The 21536-nt window shown below is 48.3% G+C and overlaps 1 protein-coding gene across 3 annotated transcripts in view; it reads left to right on the plus strand.

The window, feature by feature from the left end:
- Nucleotides 1–21536, plus strand: part of VPS54 (VPS54 subunit of GARP complex) — a 243712-nt gene that overhangs the window by 20824 nt on the left and 201352 nt on the right. The gene's annotated exons all lie outside the window — the stretch shown is intronic.

A 21536-nucleotide genomic window follows, 5' to 3' on the forward strand; every position in this document is an offset into this window, starting at 1 on the left:
GGAAAGTGGTCAAGCCAGGAAGCTTGTCTACACATAAACATTCTGGAATTAAGGGCCATTTACAACGGCATACTGCAAGCAGAACATCTTCTTCGAGGTCTGCCTGTCTTGATTCAGTCAGACAACGTGACAGAAGTGGCGTACATAAACCGCCAGGGCGGAACAAGGAGCAGAGCGGCAATGGCCGAGGCCACGAAGATTCTTCGCTGGGCGGAAAGACATGCCAGCGCTCTGTCAGCAGTCTTCATTCCAGGAGTGGACAACTGGGAAGCAGACTTCCTCAGCAGACACGATCTCCATCCAGGAGAGTGGGGTCTTCATCAAGAAGTCTTTGCAGAAGTGACAAGTCGTTGGGGAGTTCCTCAAGTAGACATGATTGCGTCCCGCATCAACAAGAAACTTCATAGATATTGTTCCAGGTCAAGGGACCCTCAAGCGATAGCGGTGGACGCCCTAGTGACACCGTGGGTGTGTCTGTCGGTATATGTGTTCCCTCCACTTCCACTCATACCAAGGGTGATTAAAAATTATAAGAAGAACAAGGGTTCAGGCGATCCTCATTGTTCCGGATTGGCCAAAAAGGGCCTGGTATCCAGATCTTCAGGAGTTGCTCATAGAAGATCCCTGGCCTCTTCCTCTTCGGGAGGACCTGTTACAACAGGGGCCGTGCGTGTATCAGGACTTACCACGGCTGCGTTTGACGGCTTGGCGGTTGAACGCCAAATCCTAGCCCGAAAGGATATTCCCAGTGAAGTCATTCCCACACTTCTTCAGGCTAGAAAAGAAGTAACGTCAAGGCATTACCACCATATTTGGAGAAAATATGTGTCTTGGTGTGAATCCCAGAAGGCTCCTACGGAAGAATTTCAGCTGCGGCGTTTGCTCCATTTCCTACAAGCAGGTATGGATGCGGGCCTAAAGTTAGGCTCTATTAAAGTACAGATTTTGGCCTTGTCGATCTTTTTTTCATTAAGAATTGGCTTCTCGGGGGCGTGGCCTGGAGGCTGAACAGAGAGGAAGCACGGACAGTGAGCTCCTCTGTCTCTGAGGGAATAAAAGCCCTTATATTATTCCCCCTGTCCAGTAAAAGCCCTGTGAAGTCAGCCCCAGTGACTGTGGGAACCCCCCACTGCGGTGGTTTAGAGCTGCGGAATCGGGGAGCCGGTATACTGGCTCCTGCGGATTGCGGTCTAACCACCACTTTGAAGCCGGGGCCTCAATTTTGAACTCTCCGCGGCCGGACGTACGGAGCGCCGTTCCCTGAAGCGTTGCCGGGACACCCTTGCCTGGGTTCCCTGGGATCGGGCCCACACTGCGGATTGCTGAGACCGGCTACTCTGCGGGGGAGAGAGGTGACGGACCGGGCGCGGACGTTGGAAGCCTGGAGCTCCGGAGGCGGCCGCCAGGACGTGAGGCCTGGCGTCTCCCGCGTTTGGAGAGGTGAGCTGCTCCCCGGGCATAATCCCCTCCACTGAAGCCTGCAATATACATCGGCAGACGGCCGCTGCCAGCGGCCCTGAGCCAGACGCCGGGGGGGACACAGTAACAGGAACATTAAATTAGCAGCCTTACCCTGGGGCCAGACTACAGTCCCTTTTTAGCTCGGCTCTGTACAGTGGGCACTGTCCTGGGTCTCTTGCCTGGGTCTCCCTGAGCTATTGATATCCGGAGGCAGTGCGGGGTACCTGAAACCACTACTATCTGAAGACCACTGCTGTGACCCTGCTAATTAAATCACTTGTAGCCGTACACTCAGGAACAACTCTGCACTATACTGAACGTATGCCCACCTGAGACTAAGGGGCTGCTCTATATGACCGATAACCCCTGAATAGGGGGCAAAAATTGCTGTTTTGATCCCGCGAATATGATATGCCCGTGCTGTGCTGAGATGTGATCTTTCCGCACATAATGTCCTCCTAATACCCCCTCGCAACCATTTTAGTTGATACATACCTACACAGGGTAGTTACACTGCTGGATTGAAGCAAGCTCTATCCCCCTTATACGCCATTAGGCACTTCTCTGTGAAATCAGAAGGCATGCCTCCAAAGAAGCATAAAGCATCCAAGCCGGTCAACCAAGTTGCCTTTTTTAAGCCTTCTCCTTTCCGTAACAAACCTCCAGAAGCTGGAACCCCTGCAGTGAGCTCCTCTCCTCAGCCTATGCGGTCCTCTCCTTTTGACCTCTGAGCCCCCTTCCAGTGACGCACCCTCCCCAAGGCACCTTGAGGATTGTGAAGCTCTAACAGTAGACAGTATGAAGCTTCTGCTGCTTCAGTTCAAAGACGACGTGACTTCTGAATTTAGAGCCATGTTAAAATCCTGCCAGAGCTCTATTGACGACCTCGGTGAGAGGACAGGTCAGCTGGAAACGAAGATGAGTGAAGTAGTCGGTTCACATAACTCACTGATAGACTCCCATGACACCTTGGAGGGTGAAGTGAATTTTCTGCGCGATAAAGTGGCGGATTTGGAAGATCGCTCGCACAGGAACAATCTAAAACTCAGAGGAGTCCCTGATTCGATCTCGAATAGCAGTCTCCACGATTATACTATGGAGATCTTCAAAAAACTGCTGCCTTCCGCCAGCTCCTCAGACCTGCTATTAGACCGAATACATCGAATTCCGAAGGCCCGGGGTGCTCCTGAGGGATCGTCCAGAGATGTTTTGATGCGGGTTCACTTCTTCCATATTAAGGAGTCTTTGATCAAGGCGGCTAGACCCTCCTCTGACACAGCAGTTGCCCTAGGTAATCTGCAATTATATGGAGACCTGTCGCAGTATACTCTCAACAAAAGACGTTCTTTTCACCAGGTCACTACGGTTCTTCGGAAGGCTGGCATTCTTTATAGATGGGGCTTCCCCACTCGTCTGCTGATCTCCAGAGACGGTTCTACTATTGCCATTTCGTCAGCGGATGAGGGTGTGAAGCTTTTACGTAAATGGAACCTGGGGGAAGTCCGTGGACTCGGTTCCCCTGACCACCGACTCCAGCAGGACTGGACGACGGTTGAGAAGTAGAGGTATACTGCTCAAATCTTTCTTGCCATTAGTGCCCTTACCTGGAACACCGTCCCAGGCCCTGGAAGCTGCCTGCAGAGACTGTTACATTTAGTGTTTAAGTCTGCACAGCCATTGAGATTGTTGTCCCTTATTTGTTAGCTATTACATGCTAGTGTACGTTTATATATGAGAAGTACAGAGTTTATTTTATGTCTTTATCTACCTGATGTTTGTTAGTTATTCTAATTGCACTAAACCTTAAATTTTGTCTAGCATTGTGTGTCTCTGCGGTTCTGAGCCTCAAGGATAAGAGTGTTCTAGGCCGTGTAGGTATCCATACGCCGAGATATACAATCCTCGGCTGTTCGGTTGCGGGGGGTTGGCCACTAATCTCTCTATTTCATAGGGTGAGGCGCTGGATGTTTTGGCGCCTTACTATGACCCCATATCTTTATGGGGTCTGTTCCCTTTCTTCCTTTCATAATTCTCTCTTGTCTACCCCAGTTTGTCTCCCCTATGTGTCTTGTCCCCCCCAGGTTTCTGTTCCTAGCTATAGGCTACAGCTGTTGATATGTTCTCTTACTAATCAGTTATGGTCAGGTTAGTTTCACTAAATGTTAAAGGATTAAATTCCCCACAGAAGCGTAAACTAGCGTTGTCCTCCTTTCATAGAATGAAGGCGAATGTGGTTGCAATTCAAGAAACCCATTTTAGAAAACTGGATTCCCCTAAATTTTTTGATAACCGTTTTCCCACTTGCTATATGGCCAATGGCCCTACTAAAAAGGCTGGGGTAGCGATACTCTTTTCCCTGAACTGCACTTTCACACTAGAATCCCAAATAATACATCCTGAGGGCCGATATCTCATACTAATAGGGTTGCTGGAAAACACCATGGTTACCTTAGTCTCCTGCTATGCCCCGAATTCTGGTCAGCTCACTTTCTGCAGGAAGCTATGTTCCCTGATACAAAAGCACACTAAAGGGGCGGTTATGATCTTGGGGGATTTCAATTCAGTAGTGGACCCTTTACTAGATAGATCTAGTGCTACTAGAAGCACCCTGTCGGGAGATCGGATTGCTCGAGACGGGAGGCCCTGCCTCCGCCAGTTACTGGGGGAATTCGATCTATATGATGCATGGAGAACTAAACACCCCACAGAGCGAGATTATTCCTTCTACTCACATGTCCATTGCTCATACTCCAGGATAGACCTGGCTCTGACAAACAAGGAAACCCTGAAGGCCATCCGAGAAATTAACATATTACCTATGACTTGGTCTGATCACTCCCCGGTAATGGTAGTTTGGGAGCTGGAGGCCGGTGGGATCCCCCCAGGGCCCTGGAGACTGTGGAGGTTCTTACTCAATCACCCTGACGCCCATCTCAATATTCGACAATCCATACAGTTGTACCTTGATATTAACAAATCGGAAGATACATCGATTTTTAACAATTGGTGCTCTCTCAAAGCGGTGATTCGTGGATGTGCCATCCAGACTGCTGCCAGACTTAAACGGTCTCAACAGGCTGAACGCCAGCTCGCTGATACAGAGGCGGCCAGACTGGAATTGTTGCATAAAGCGAATCCTCTCAATAAATCCACCCACAAGCTATTATTAGCCGCCCGGGAAAAGGTAAACGCTTTCGCACTTAGAGATGTGCAGCGCAATATTGCTCGATTAAACCAGAGGTTTTATGTACTCGGCAACAAGGCGGGACGCCTCTTGGCTCGGAAGCTACAGAGCAAACGGGCTAGGGCCAGGATACACTATGTCTGTTCCTCTACGGGATCTAGGGTATCTGACCCCTATGATATTGCAAACACCTTTGCAGAGTACTACTCCCAACTCTATAATTTAAGGTCTGACCAGACTACCCCCCAACCCAGAGAGGTTGATATACAGTCGTTTCTTAAAGAGATCTCCCTCCCGGCGTTGGACCCTGCGGCCTGCCTGTCCCTTAGCTCCCCTTGGACATTAGAAGAACTAGATGCAGCTATCTCTGCTCTCCCGAGAGACAAGGCTCCTGGCCCTGATGGCTTCCCCTCCAATTTCTATAAATCATATAAGAATGACCTGGCCCCCTTACTGCTGTCTGTTTTTAATGAGGCATCGGGCGGGGGGAAATTTCCCAGAGAAATGCTTGAGGCACAGATAGTAGCCATCCCAAAACCTGGCAAGCCCCCCACAGCAGTCCAAAATTACCGTCCCATAGCTTTGTTGAACACAGACGTCAAACTTTTTGCAAAACTAATCGCTAATCCCCTCTCCCCCCTGCTTCCTTCCCTCATAGCTGCTGATCAGGTGGGCTTTGTCCCGGGCAGGCAGGCCCCAGATAACACCCGAAGAGTGTTTAACATATTAGAACATTGTGATGTGTATAAAACGCCCCTTCTTATACTCTCACTTGATGCCGAAAAGGCATTTGACAGACTCCACTGGGGATATCTGAGAGCTGTTCTAGGTAAATTTGGGTTTGCGGGGAGGATCTTGAATTCCATTTTTGCTCTGTACTCTGCCCCATCTGCAAGGGTGTTTGTCAATGGCTGTTTGTCAGGGGATTTTAATATCACTAACAGAACCAGACAGGGTTGCCCCCTGTCACCCCTTATATTCGCCTTAGCTATTGAGCCGCTGGCTGAGACCATTAGATCTGAGCCAACAATTACAGGCCCAGAAATAGGAGGTTTGACTCATAAGATCAGCCTGTTTGCCGACGACATATTGCTCTGCTTAACTCGCCCAGATGACTCACTAATTGCGCTACATACTATTCTGGAACGGTATTCCAGAATTTCATACTACAAGTTGAACACAACCAAAACCGAGGCCCTACCGCTTCACATACCGCCACGTACTGTGACCTTACTTAAGGACCGATACCTATATGCCTGGCAGGTCAGATCCATTAAATACTTAGGAATCCACCTCTCCCAAGATAGAGACTTATATGATTGCAACTATTTGCCCCTCCTTAGCGCCATCGAAAAACTAATAAAAGAATGGTCCATTCATGAAATATCATGGCTGGGACGCATTTCCGCGACCAAAATGATATTACTCCCTAAACTTCTATATTTGTTCCGGGCTATCCCCCGTAGCTTCCCCAAGCCTCACCTAGTGAAAGCTAACATGATCATTTCCCAGTATATATGGAAGGGAGCTAGGCCCCGCATAGCTAGACAGGTCCTGATGTTGCCTAAGACGATCGGGGGTGTAGCCTACCCAAACCTGGAGGCCTACCACTCCGCTTGCCTTCTCAGTCAGGCCCGAGATTGGTTCGACATGCACAGTCCCAAGCCTTGGGTCCTCCTAGAGCGATCCTTTCTCGGCTCGATCGACTTGAGAGATATGTTTCTAATGCCCGCCCATTGTGTCCCAAAACAGCTGAGCCCGGGGGAGTCGGTTAGATGCACCCTGAAGCTTTGGCATGCGGTTGCGGCATCTGACCCGAAAATCAGGTTGCCCACGGCTGATTTACAAACTAGGACTGTTGCCAGTCTCATACCCAACCTTGGGTTAGACACATGGATCGAGGCTGGGATTGAGCATTTGGGGGACCTATACTCAGAGGGAGGTTTGGTGCCCTTCTCTAGGTTAGTAAGCCATTCAGGTATCCTAAGGCAAGACTTCTTCAAGTACCTACAGGTCCGACACTGGCTACAGTCGTGTGGGAGGGATGGAGTTGCTCCCGTCCCCCTTCCGGCCTCCCTTCGCCTCAGACTATCCTCTCCGGATCATAGCGGGGGGATTTCTAAATGGTATCAGTATATAACTCTACTCTCTAAACAGGGTAAAATTCCCTCACAGCTGAAGTGGGAGAGGGATCTCTCCATTGACCTACGGGAGGAGGAGTGGGACTCCATCTCCTCGAGGTGCTTTGGGATCTCGAGATGCCTTCAACATTCTGAGATGCACTATAAACTGTGCCAAAGGGCGTACTTTACTCCACAGCGGCTCCATACCATTTGGCCTTCGGTCTCCCGGCTGTGCTGGAGGAATTGTGGTCATGTGGGTAATATTCTACACGTCTTTTGGGAATGCCCCGTTTTGAGGTCGCTGTGGACCGAAGTATTCTCTCTTCTCCGGGAGGTACTGGGGGTGGAGGTCCCTATGAATCCTATGTTTGCTCTATTCCATTACACATCACCTGACCTATTACGTTGTGATATATACATTGCTGGCCATATCCTCATATCCACCAAGGCTGCGATTGGACAGCTTTGGAAAACACCAAATGTACCCACTATCCAAACCATTATTATCAGCACACATAAACATTACCTATTTGAAACGGCTGGAGGTATTTACTCTACCTCACCAACGTCAGTGCTAAATTCTTGGTTGAAGTGGAAAGAATTTCGGGAGCGGAGAGGGCTGCCTATGATTAGTACTAGCCCTATAGAACTGTCACAACTACATTCTCCACAATCTGATGCTGCCTGATATTATTAATATATATCTGATATACCATTTGTATTTTATACCTATACTTCACTAGGTGTATTGGGACCGTTCCCAATTATGGAACTTGACCCGCATCTATGTTATCCCCTGTGTGTCCCATTGTGTTGTCTCTCTTCTTTGTCTTACTTTATTTCTTTCTCTATCTGTTAGTTGATTAGTTCAATATTCGTCTGTCGCTGGATATGGTAGTTCATGACTAGGACATGGCATATACCGCTATACTGTCACTGTATTGTTGTATTTTTGCTTGATATTCAATTCAGTCAACTACTATTCATGAAGGAATGCACATGTACCGCTGTATCTGGCCTTGTTTGTATGTGTTCAAAAATAAAATAAAAATCATTGTTTAAAAAAAAGAATTGGCTTCTCTTCCAGAAGTTCAGACCTTCGTAAAAGGCGTGCTGCACATCCAACCTCCATTTGTGCCTCCTGTGGCACCGTGGGATCTTAATGTGGTGTTGCAATTCTTGCAATCGCATTGGTTTGAACCTTTGCGCAAGGTTGAGTTAAAATTCCTTGCTTGGAAGGTGGTCATGTTGTTGGCCTTGGCGTCCGCAAGGCGAGCGTCTGAGTTGGCGGCTTTGTCTCACAAAAGCCCCTATTTGATTTTCCATGCTGATAGAGCGGAGTTGAGAACTCCTCAACAATTTCTGCCAAAAGTGGTTTCATCATTTCACGTAAACCAGTCTATTGTGGTGCCAGTGGCTACTGACGCCTTGGCGGAATCTAAATCTCTCGATGTGGTTAGAGCTTTGAAAATCTATGTCGCCAGAACGGCTTAAACATGCACACAAAAGCATAATAATAGTATATGCCTGAACAACAAAGAATTATCTAATCCACATCAGCGAGGCAATCGATACTGCTGAAGACCATCATCTTCATTAACTTAGACTTGGTGTTAAAATCTCCTGCAAACTATTTTGTTAGCATTGTTGTATAGTTGTGTCGGATCTTCTTATTGAAAAAGTTCAGCATCAGGTTATGTGTATGTAATACTGGAAACAGGAACACTGTGGCTCACCACAGGTCTCTGTAGATCACATATTCTGGAGGTGGGTTGCTAGATATCAGTCATTCTGGTGTTTTTTTTTTTACATTCTGAAGTGTTCCACTGTCATCCTTTGTGGTTAAATCATTGTACTTATTCATTATAAAGTGTTTGCCGCCTCTCCCTGTAACTGCCCACACATGGTCCATAGTTGTCAGCCACGTTGAGAATAATTACTCTCTGCAACTGCTGTCCCAGAACCATTGTGGCGCGTGCACAATGCAATTTAGATGTATGCGAAGGTGGATGATCGCTCAACTGCATAAAAATTTAAATCGGGCTCATAGTAAAAGCGTGTAAACGGTCATTGCGATGGAAACTGTTGATTGCAATGGCAGCCTGCCCACTTGTACTTGCTCTATACGGTTGGGAATGGTGCAGCCATGTCTGTTGGATGCTACCGGCAGATGCTCTATATTGATCCCCCGATCACAAATGCAAGCACTGGGTTCCACCACATGTGAAGCACCAGTTGGTTACCAGCCTTACACTTTGGCTGATGACCACAGATTGTGTGTTCACCTTTTATGATTTATTGGGATGCTTTATATCTATTAGTCATCAGGAAGCTTCTCTGATCCTAACTAAAAGATTCTTTTTTTTTCTTCCATACTTATCTATATAAAACACAGTGTGCAATGGGGGCATGCGAGCTGGTGCAGTTTGCTATTTGGGTGGCGCTGGCTGGTACAAAAGTGCTATGGGAAGTAGCTGGTTGGGGCAGTCTGATATTGGGGGGAGTGTTGGCCGGTGCAGTGGGGAGAGTGTGTGTTATGGAGCGAGGTCACTGGCTGTGGCAGTTTGCTTTGGGGGTACTGGCTGTTGCGGTGTGCAAGTTGGGAGGCGCTGGCTGGTACAATGTGCTATGGGAAGGTGCTGGCTGGGGCAGTGTGCTATTTGGGGGTTGCTGGTTGAGGTGGTGTGACATTGGGGGGTGGTGCTGGCTGGTTCAGTGTGCTGTGGGGGGGGGGGGGGGGGAGTGTGCTATAGATGGGCGCTGGGTGTGTTATGGGGGGTCACAGGCTGTGGCAGTTTGCTTTGGGGGCGCTGGCTGTTGCAGTGTGAAAGTCAGTGGGGGGTGGGGCTGGCTGGTACAATGTGTTATGGGAAGGAGCTGGCTGGGGCAGTGTGCTATTGGGGGGGTGCTGGCTGGTGCAGTGTGCTGCAGGGGGAAAGTGTGTTATAGGTGGGAGCTGGCTAGGGCCGTGTGTTATGATGGTGGTAACTAGCTGTGGTTGTTTGCTTTGGGGGCGCTGCCTGTTGCAGAGTGCAGGGGCGGGGGCGCTGGCTGGAACAGTGCTGCCCATTTAACTAATGTCATAATGTTTATTAATATTTGCTTAAGTAACACTAGCGGCTCATTCCTTGTCAAATAAACGCACTGATTTTACCTCACCAGCTCAGATTTTTATAACATTTTGTATATGGAGAGTGTATATGTCTAAGAAAAATACAAAATATTCTTTAAATAGCTCATGACGTTTCCAAAATGGCTATGTAAAGTTTTAAAAACTCTGTCAAAAACGCACAACCAGCATATTTTCAAATTGCTATAACCATGGGAGAGGTGTCCTTTTACAGTGTTTTGTATGTTCATTCCTATGATATACAACACTATAAGCTTTGTGAGGAAGAACATTTCCAAATTCAAGGTGAAATTTTTGATCATGATTATCTCAAAAAGTCCATCTACAGAAAATTTTAGGAAATAGTCTATACTAATGTTAAATGTTTGTTAAAATGTAAAAGTGGGAGGAAAATGGGGTCATAGTTGAAAATAGTGTTAAAGCAAGGTAGTTTATTCAAAAAAGCCGCGTGTATTACAAGTAGTAGGTAATAATAGATTTGATGACTTCATTAGTTTAATTATATAAATCAAGTTGAATATAAATACTTGACATTGTATTAGTCAGTCAACAATGTTAGCTGAAGATAGTTTGACAATGCATCAGTGGTTTTATAAGTGTCATCAGGATACATGACATAAATTCTTCTAGCTGGAGTAATAGGGCCGACTTTGCATAAGACTTCTATTAAGGTATCCATAGTACATCAGGCTTCCTTGGATAGAAGAATGATGGGGAAGGTCCAGCTGGATGAAGGAAGTTCACTTTTAATTCATCTTCATTCTTGTCCATCACATAAGCAAGCCACCATTATACCAAATTTGAACAAAATCTGAGCTGGTTAGATTAGATTTTAACAAAAAGTTTGTTGATTTGATACCGAATGACCCCAGGCATATTCCGTTGCGCTTTACAATGGTATAACCTATTGGGTTGGATTTAGCTACATTTCCCTTTAAGATGCATCAAGCACTGCTTGCCTACATAGCTTTGCGTTGCCTGCTAATTGGTCATTCTAAAACTGCCGTCTCCTGCTGGATGAAAGTGAAGCTGGCCCATCTAATAGTATTAATGCTAGATTTAATTTGAGATGAGCTCTTGTAAATAGGGCGACATAATATAGCGCAACATTATTACTGATGTTATTGTTACTTTTATTTCTCTGACGTCCTAGTGGATGCTGGGACTCCGTCAGGACCATGGGGAACAGCGGCTCCGCAGGAGACAGGGCACAAAATTTAAAAGTTTGACCACTAGGTGGTGTGTACTGGCTCCTCCCCCTATGACCCTCCTCCAAGCCTCAGTTAGGTTTTTGTGCCCGTCCGAGCAGGGTGCAATCTAGGTGGCTCTCCTAAAGAGCTGCTTAGAAAAAGTTTGTTAGGTTTTTTATTTTCAGTGAGTCCTGCTGGCAACAGGCTCACTGCAACGAGGGACTTAGGGGAGAAGAAGTGAACTCACCTGCGTGCAGGATGGATTTGCTTCTTAGGCTACTGGACACTAGCTCCAGAGGGACGATCACAGGTACAGCCTGGATGGGTCACCGGAGCCGCGCCGCCGACCCCCTTGCAGATGCCGAATAGAGAAGAGGTCCAGAAACCGGCGGCAGAAGACGTCTCAGTCTTCATGAGGTAGCGCACAGCACTGCAGCTGTGCGCCATTGCTCTCCGCACACTTCACACCAGCGGTCACTGAGGGTGCAGGGCGCTGGGGGGGGCGCCCTGGGCAGCAATGTAATATACCTATTCTGGCTAAAATATATCACATATAGCCCCTGGGGCTATATGGATGTATTTAACCCCTGCCAGGTTCCAAAAAAACCGGGAGAAGAAGCCCGCCGAAAAGGGGGCGGGGCCTATTCTCCTCAGCACACAGCGCCATTTTCCTGCCCAGCTCCGCTGCGAGGAAGGCTCCCAGGACTCTCCCCTGCACTGCACTACAGAAACAGGGTAAAAACAGAGAGGGGGGGCACTTATTGGCGATATTTATAATATTTGAGCTGCTATAAAGGGAACACACTTATTAAGGTTGTCCCTATATATATTTATAGCGCTTGGGTGTGTGCTGGCAAACTCTCCCTCTGTCTCCCCAAAGGGCTAGTGGGGTCCTGTCTTCTATCAGAGCATTCCCTGTGTGTCTGCTGTGTGTCGGTACGTGTGTGTCGACATGTATGAGGACGATGTTGGCGTGGAGGCGGAGCAATTGCCTGTAATGGTGATGTCACCCCCTAGGGAGTCGACACCAGAATGGATGGCTTTGTTTATGGAATTACGGGATAGTGTCAGCACGCTACAAAAGTCGGTTGACGACATGAGACAGCCGGCAAACCAGTTAGTACCTGTCCAGGCGTCTCAGACACCGTCAGGGGCTGTAAAACGCCCTTTACCTCAGTCGGTCGACACAGACCCAGACACTGACACTGAATCTAGTGTCGACGGTGAAGAAACAAACGTATTTTCCAGTAGGGCCACACGTTATATGATCACGGCAATGAAGGAGGCTTTGCATATCTCTGATACTGCAAGTACCACAAAAAGGGGTATTATGTGGGGTGTGAAAAAACTACCGATAGTTTTTCCTGAATCAGAGGAACTGAATGAAGTGTGTGATGAAGCGTGGGTTACCCCAGATAGAAAACTGCTAATTTCAAAGAAGTTATTGGCATTATACCCTTTCCCGCCAGAGGTTAGGGCGCGCTGGGAAACACCTCCTAGGGTGGATAAGGCGCTCACACGCTTATCAAAGCAAGTGGCGTTACCGTCTCCTGATACGGCCGCCCTCAAGGATCCAGCTGATAGGAGGCTGGAGAATACATTAAAAAGTATATACACACATACGGGTGTTATACTGAGACCAGCAATCGCCTCAGCCTGGATGTGCAGTGCTGGCGTGGCTTGGTCGGAGTCACTGTCTGAAAATATTGATACCCTGGATAAGGACAGTATTTTACGGACTATAGAGCAGTTAAAGGATGCATTTCTTTATATGCGAGATGCACAGAGAGATATTTGCACTCTGGCATCAAGAGTAAGTGCGATGTCCACATCTGCCAGAAGAAGTTTATGGACGCGCCAGTGGTCAGGTGATGCGGATTCCAAACGACATATGGAAGTATTGCCGTATAAGGGGGAGGAATTATTTGGGGTCGGTCTATCGGATCTGGTGGCCATGGCAACGGCCGGAAAATCCACCTTTTTAACCCAGGTCACCTCCCAGCAGAAAAAGCCGCAGGCTTTTCAGCCGCAGTCCTTTCGTTCCTATAAGAACAAACGAGCAAAAGGACATTCCTATTTGCCCCGAGGCAAAGGAAAGGGTAAGAGACTGCAACAAGCAGCTCCTTCCCAGGAGCAGAAGCCCTCCCCGGCTTCTACAAAGGCGTCAGCATGACGCTGGGACCTTACAAGCAGACTCAGGGGCGGTGGGGGGTCGCCTCAAACATTTCAGCGCACAGTGGGCTCACTCGCAGGTGGACCCCTGGATCCTGCAGGTAGTATCTCAGGGTTACAGGTTGGAATTCGAGAAGTCCCCTCCTCGCCGTTTCCTAAAGTCTGCTTTGCCAACGTCTCCCTCCGACAGGGCGACGGTATTGGAGGCCATTCACAGGCTGTATTCTCAGCAGGTGATAGTCAAGGTACCCCTCCTACAACAGGGACAGGGGTATTACTCCACGCTATTTGTGGTACCGAAGCCGGATGGCTCGGTAAGACCGATTCTAAATCTAAAATCTCTGAACCTGTACATACAAAAATTCAAGTTCAAGATGGAGTCACTCAGAGCAGTGATAGCGAATCTGGAAGAAGGGGATTTTATGGTGTCCTTGGACATCAAGGATGCTTACCTTCATGTTCCAATTTGTGCTTCAATCCCGACGACACGTCTGTTGTTCCTAGGGATGATTCTGGACACTGTTCAGAAAAAGGTGTTTCTTCCGGAGGAGAAAGCCAGGGAGTTATCCGATCTAGTCAGGAACCTCCTAAAACCAGGAAAAGTATCTGTGCATCAATGCACAAGAGTCCTGGGAAAAATGGTAGCTTCTTACGAAGCGATTCCATTCGGCAGATTCCATGCACGAACTTTTCAGTGGGATCTGCTGGACAAATGGTCCGGATCGCATCTGCAGATGCATCAGCGGATAAAATTGTCCACAAGGACAAGAGTGTCTCTGCTATGGTGGTTGCAGAGTGCTCATCTGTTAGAGGGCCGCAGATTCGGCATACAGAACTGGTTCCTAGTGACCACGGATGCCAGCCTGAGAGGCTGGGGAGCGGTCACACAGGGAAGAAACTTCCAGGGCGTGTGGTCAAGCCTGGAGACGTCTCTTCACATAAATATACTGGAGCTAAGAGCAATCTACAATGCTCTAAGCCTGGCAAAACCTCTGCTTCAGGGTCAGCCGGTGTTGATCCAGTCGGACAACATCACGGCAGTCGCCCACGTAAACAGACAGGGCGGCACAAGAAGCAGGAGGGCAATGGCAGAAGCTGCAAGGATTCTCCGCTGGGCAGAAAATCATGTGTTAGCACTGTCAGCTGTGTTCATCCCGGGAGTGGACAACTGGGAAGCAGACTTCCTCAGCAGACACGATCTGCACCCGGGAGAGTGGGGACTTCATCCAGAAGTCTTCCACATGATTGTGGTCCATTGGGAAAGACCAATGGTGGACATGATGGCGTCCCGCCTCAACAAAAAACTGGACAGGTATTGCGCCAGGTCAAGAGACCCTCAGGCAATAGCTGTAGACGCTCTGGTAACACCATGGGTGTACCAGTCAGTGTATGTGTTTCCTCCTCTGCCTCTCATAGCAAAAGTACTGAGAATTATACGGCAAAGGGGAGTAAGAACGATACTCGTGGCTCCAGATTGGCCAAGAAGAACTTGGTACCCGGAACTTCAGGAGATGCTCACGGAAGATCCGTGGCCTCTACCTCTAAGACGGGACCTGCTTCAGCAGGGACCGTGTCTATTCCAAGACTTACCGCGGCTGCGTTTGACGGCATGGCGGTTGAACGCCGAATCCTAAGGGAAAAAGGCATTCCGGAAGAGGTCATCCCTACCCTGGTAAAAGCCAGGAAGGAGGTGACTGCACAACATTATCACCGCATTTGGAGAAAATATGTTGCGTGGTGTGAGGCCAGGAAGGCCCGACGGAGGAATTTCAACTGGGTCGATTCCTACATTTCCTGCAAACAGGATTGTCTATGGGCCTCAAATTAGGGTCCATTAAGGTTCAAATTTCGGCCCTGTCGATTTTCTTCCAGAAAGAATTGGCTTCAGTTCCTGAAGTCCAGACTTTTGTAAAAGGAGTACTACATATACAGCCCCCGGTTGTGCCCCCAGTGGCACCGTGGGATCTTAATGTAGTTTTGGATTTTCTCAAATCCCATTGGTTTGAGCCACTCAAATCGGTGGATTTGAAATATCTTACATGGAAAGTAACCATGCTACTGGCCCTGGCTTCAGCCAGGAGAGTGTCAGAATTGGCGGCTTTATCGTATAAAAGCCCATATCTGATTTTCCATTCGGACAGGGCAGAACTGCGGACGCGTCCTCACTTTCTGCCTAAGGTGGTTTCAGCGTTTCACCTGAACCAGCCTATTGTGGTGCCTGCGGCTACTAGCGATTTGGAGGATTCCAAGTTGCTGGACGTTGTCAGAGCATTGAAAATATATATTTCAAGGACGGCTGGAGTCAGAAAATCTGACTCGCTGTTTATACTGTATGCACCCAACAAGCTGGGTGCTCCTGCTTCTAAGCAGACGATTGCTCGTTGGATTTGTAGCACAATTCAACTTGCACATTCTGTGGCAGGCCTGCCACAGCCTAAATCTGTCAAGGCCCATTCCACAAGGAAGGTGGGCTCATCTTGGGCGGCTGCCCGAGGGGTCTCGGCATTACAACTCTGCCGAGCAGCTACGTGGTCAGGGGAGAACACGTTTGTAAAATTCTACAAATTTGATACCCTGGCTAAGGAGGACCTGGAGTTCTCTCATTCGGTGCTGCAGAGTCATCCGCACTCTCCCGCCCGTTTGGGAGCTTTGGTATAATCCCCATGGTCCTGACGGAGTCCCAGCATCCACTAGGACGTCAGAGAAAATAAGATTTTACTTACCGATAAATCTATTTCTCGTAGTCCGTAGTGGATGCTGGGCGCCCATCCCAAGTGCGGATTGTCTGCAATACTTGTACATAGTTATTGTTACAAAAAAATCGGGTTGTTATTGTTGTGAGCCGTCTGTTCAGAGGCTCCTACGTTTGTCATACTGTTAACTGGGTTCAGATCACAAGTTGTACGGTGTGATTGGTGTGGCTGGTATGAGTCTTACCCGGGATTCAAAATCCTTCCTTATTGTGTACGCTCGTCCGGGCACAGTATCCTAACTGAGGCTTGGAGGAGGGTCATAGGGGGAGGAGCCAGTACACACCACCTAGTGGTCAAACTTTTAAATTTTGTGCCCTGTCTCCTGCGGAGCCGCTGTTCCCCATGGTCCTGACGGAGTCCCAGCATCCACTACGGACTACGAGAAATAGATTTATCGGTAAGTAAAATCTTATTTTATCTAACATTGATTCTGTGGTATCCAGACTGTAAGTCGACATGCGTTGGGTCAACATGGTCAAATGGGAGGCTGTACAAAAGGTCAACAGGTTCAAACGGTCAACACATTTGGTCGATACAAGTTTGATATATTTTTACTTTTTTAACGTTTTCATGCTTTACCATCCACATGGACTATGATTGGGAATAGTAACCTTGCCCGAAGCATGGCCAGTGAAGCAGTAACCTAATGGGGGGGGGTTCCTGGTAGAAAAGTGAAAACCAAAAAAACGGTCTACCTTTCATTTTGTTGACCTTTACCACTGTCTATTCCACGTTGACCTTTTGACCCTGTAGGCATTTTATATGTGGATCATTTGTGGTAGACCTAATGACTGTAGACCTGTTTAGTGTAGATCTAATGATCCACCCTTAATCTCTGTAGCTGCAGAGGGTAACTATAGGAATATCACATACATATTGAGAAAACAAAATATGCTGGGCTGAAGCTGCTGATAATGATGACTCTGCTAGAGCTTGCTGTCTGAAAAATATGGAGTAATTTAACAACAAGAAGAATTTCAATTTCACAGACCTGTTACAAAAGCATAGTGTCTGGGAGGGAATCTGAGAGGGGACGGGGTGTAACCGTTCTATAGCAGAGGGATGTAGCACAGGAGTATACTGTAAATGTGAGTGGGAGAAGGTAAGGACAGAGTTTGACAGTCAGTGGAGAATCATACTTGGACGTTCATCCTCCTGCCATCTGTAACTAGAATAAAGTGCCTCCATTGATCCCTTTCCTAAAAATGGCTGCAATTCTTTATCTATTCTGAATATACTTCTATACAGATATGATACTTTCCACTATAGTAACTTTAGAGGTCACTCATTTACATGTGATGGGCTGTTGGGACAGTGTCAGTGGCACCCTACATTGGGGGTAATTCAGAGTTGATCGCAGCAGCAAATTTGTTAGCAGTTGGGCAAAACCATGTGCACTGCAGGTGTGGCAGATAGAACGTGCAGAGAGAGTTAGATTTGGGTGGGTTATATTGTTTCTGTGCAGGGTAAATACTGGCTGCTTTATTTTTACACTACAGTTTAGATTTAATTTTGAACACACCCCACCCAAATCTAAAGGTGCCCATACACCTAAAGATTTATCTTCCGATCTGGCTGGTTGGAACGAAAATCTGTTAATGGATGGGAGCAAATGATAGTTGACCATTTGAAATGGTCAATTTGCATTTGCTCCCATCCATTACCAGATTTTCATTCGGATTGGAAGATAAATCTTTAGTGTGACTATGTTCAGTTACAGCAGCTCTCTCCCAGGAATAACCAGTGAGCATGAGCATTGATAGGCAGACTCCAGGCTTTGCCTTTGCAGTTAATCCAACTCTTCCACATTCAATCCTACCTTTAACCATGTACCGTATTAGGATCATTATGCTTTTAAAAAGGTTTGCTGAAGCCCCTAGTTACTCATGGGGATAAATGAGTTTGGTTCCCTGTATACACACAACATAACCTCTGTATAAAGGGGGGTACTCACGGAGCGATATTCTAAGCAATCTGACTAGATTGCTTAGAATATCAGCATGATCGCTCCGTGTGTAGCCCCCTCAGCGATAGCGATGCGCGGCCCCGCACATCGCTATCGCTGCTGCTAGATTGGCCTGCATGCAGGCCAATCTAGTGGGTCGCTCACTTCACCCGCTGGGTGAAGTGAGCGGCCCCCCGTCTCCCCCCGCACGCTCAGCACAGATCGCGCTGTGCTGAGCGGCGGGAGAGATGTGTGCTGAGCGGTTCGCTCAGCACACATCTCTCCTGCATCGGCCCGTCTATATAGGCCTTAAAGGTTACCAGGTAACATACTTTGTTCACAAATGTTGTCTGTTGAATAGAAAGCTACTTTGTATCTCTAACAGTCTTTCTCTGACGTCCTAGTGGATGCTGGGTACTCCGTAAGGACCATGGGGAATAGACGGGCTCCGCAGGAGACTGGGCACTCTAAAGAAAAGATTAGGTACTACATCTGGTGTGCACTGGCTCATCCCTCTATGCCCCTCCTCCAGACCTCAGTTAGAATCTGTGCCCGGCCAGAGCTGGATGCACTCTAGGGGCTCTCCTGAGCTTCCTAGAAAGAAAAGTATTTCTTAGGTTTTTTATTTTCAGTGAGATCTGCTGGCAACAGACTCACTGCTACGTGGGACTTAGGGGAGAGAAGCAAACCTACCTACCTGCTTGCAGCTTGCTTGTGCTTCTAGGCTACTGGACACCATTAGCTCCAGAGGGATCGAACACAGGGCCCGACCTCGATCGTCCGTTCCCGGAGCCGCGCCGCCGTCCCCCTTGCAGAGCCAGAAGACGGAAGAAACCGGAGGAAATCGGCGGCTGAAGACTTCGGTCTTCATTAAGGTAGCGCACAGCACTGCAGCTGTGCGCCATTGCTCCCTATGCACACCACACACTCCGGTCACTGATGGGTGCAGGGCGCTGGGGGGGGGGGGGGCGCCCTGGGCAGCAATTAGAGTACCTTACATGGCTAATTGACACATAATACAGCTTTTAAGCTGTATATGTGCATAATCCCCCGCCATTATACAGATAAAAAAGCGGGAGAAGTCCGCCGAGAAGGGGGCGGGGCTATCTTCCTCAGCACACCGGCGCCATTTTCTCTTCACAGCTCCGCTGGAAGACAGCTCCCCAGGCTCTCCCCTGCAGATTCCAGACATCAAGGGTAAAAAAGAGAGGGGGGGGCACTAAATTTAGGCGCAAAACTATATATAAAAGCAGCTATAGGGAAAATCGCTTTTGTTAGTGTAAATCCCTGATTATATAGCGCTGTGGTGTGTGCTGGCATACTCTCTCTCTGTCTCCCCGAAGGACTTTGTGGGGTCCTGTCCTCAGTCAGAGCATTCCCTGTGTGTGTGTGCGGTGTGTCGGTACGGCTGTGTCGACATGTTTGATGAGAACGCTTACGTGGAGGCGGAGCAGGTGCCGATAAGTGTGATGTCGCCCCCTGCGGGGCCGACACCTGAGTGGATGGATATGTGGAAGGTATTAACCGACAGTGTCAACTCCTTACATAAAAGGTTCGATGACGCAGCTTTGGGACAGCCGGCATCTCAGCCCGCGCCTGCCCAGGCATCTCAGAGGCCGTCAGGGGCTCAAAAACGCCCGCTACCTCAGATGGCAGACACAGATGTTGACACGGAGTCTGACTCCAGTGTCGACGAGGATGAGACAAATATACAATCCACTAGGGCCATCCGATGCATGATTACGGCAATGAAAAATGTGTTGCACATTTCTGACATTAACCCGGTTACCACAAAAAAGGGTATTATGTTTGGGGAGAAAAAGCAGCCAGTGACTTTTCCCCCATCTGATGAGTTAAACGAATTGTGTGAAGAAGCGTGGGGTTCCCCAGATAAGAAACTAGTAATTTCTAAGCGGTTACTAATGGCGTACCCTTTCCCGCCAACGGATAGGTTACGCTGGGAGACATCCCCTAAGGTGGACAAGGCGCTCACACGCTTATCAAAAAAGGTGGCACTGCCGTCTCAGGATACGGCCGCCTTAAAGGAGCCTGCAGATAGAAAGCAGGAGGCTATCCTGAAGTCTGTGTATACACACTCAGGTACTATACTGAGACCTGCTATTGCTTCAGCATGGATGTGCAGTGCTGCAGCAGCGTGGTCTGATTCCCTGTCTGATAACATTGATTCCCTTGACAGGGACACTATATTGCTAACCATAGAGCATATTAAAGACGTAGTCTTATATATGAGAGATGCACAGAGGGACATTTGCCGGCTGGCATCTAGAATTAATGCGATGTCCATTTCTGCCAGGAGAGTATTATGGACTCTGCAGTGGACGGGTGATGCTGATTCTAAAAGACACATGGAAATTTTGCCTTATAAGGGTGAGGAATTGTTTGGGGACGGTCTTTCGGACCTCGTTTCCACAGCAACAGCTGGGAAGTCGACTTTTTTACCTCAGGTTCCCTCACAGCCTAAGAAAGCACCGTATTATCAAGTACAGTCCTTTCGGCCTCAGAGAGGCAAGCGGGTTAGAGGCGCGTCCTTTCTGCCCAGAGGCAGGGGTAGAGGGAAAAAGCTGCACCATACAGCCAGTTCCCAAGAACAAAAATCCTCCCCTGCTTCCACTAAGTCCACCGCATGACGCTGGGGCTCCACATGTGGAGCCAGGTGCGGTGGGGGCCCGTCTCCGGAACTTCAGCGACCAGTGGGTTCGCTCACAGGTGGATCTCTGGGTTCTACAAGTGGTATCTCAGGGATACAAGCTGAAATTCGAGATGTCTCCCCCTCGCCGTTACCTCAAATCAGCCTTGCCAGCTACTCCCCAGGACAGGGAGGTAGTACTGGCGGCAATTCACAAGCTGTACCTCCAGCAGGTGATAATAAAAGTTCCCCTCCTTCAACAGGGACGAGGTTACTATTCCACAATGTTTGTGGTACCGAAACCAGACGGTTCGGTGAGACCCATTCTAAATTTGAAATCCTTGAACACTTATATAAGGAAGTTCAAGTTCAAAATGGAATCGCTCAGGACGGTTATTGCAAGCCTGGAAGAGGGGGATTACATGGTATCACTGGACATCAAGGATGCTTACCTACATGTCCCCATTTACCCACCTCACCAGGTGTACCTCCGTTTTGTGGTACAGGACTGCCATTACCAATTCCAGACGTTGCCGTTTGGTCTGTCCACGGCACCGAGGGTATTTACCAAAGTAATGGCCGAAATGATGATACTCCTTCGAAAGAAGGGAGATATAATTATCCGTACTTGGACGATCTCCTTATAAAGGCGAGGTCCAGGGAGCAGTTGTTGGTCGGAGTAGCACTATCTCAGGAAGTACTACAACAGCACGGCTGGATTCTGAATATCCCGAAGTCGCAGCTGGTTCCTACGACGCGCCTGCTGTTCCTGGGTATGATTCTGGACACAGAACAGAAGAAGGTGTTTCTCCCGGAGGAGAAGGCCAAGGAGTTGTCATCTCTGGTCAGAGACCTCCTGAAACCAAAACAGGTGTCGGTGCATCACTGCACGCGAGTCCTGGGAAAGATGGTAGCTTCTTACGAGGCAATT

Source organism: Pseudophryne corroboree, chromosome 4 (genome assembly GCF_028390025.1).
Source record: "Pseudophryne corroboree isolate aPseCor3 chromosome 4, aPseCor3.hap2, whole genome shotgun sequence".
In the NCBI taxonomy this organism is placed as follows: Eukaryota; Metazoa; Chordata; class Amphibia; order Anura; family Myobatrachidae; genus Pseudophryne; species Pseudophryne corroboree.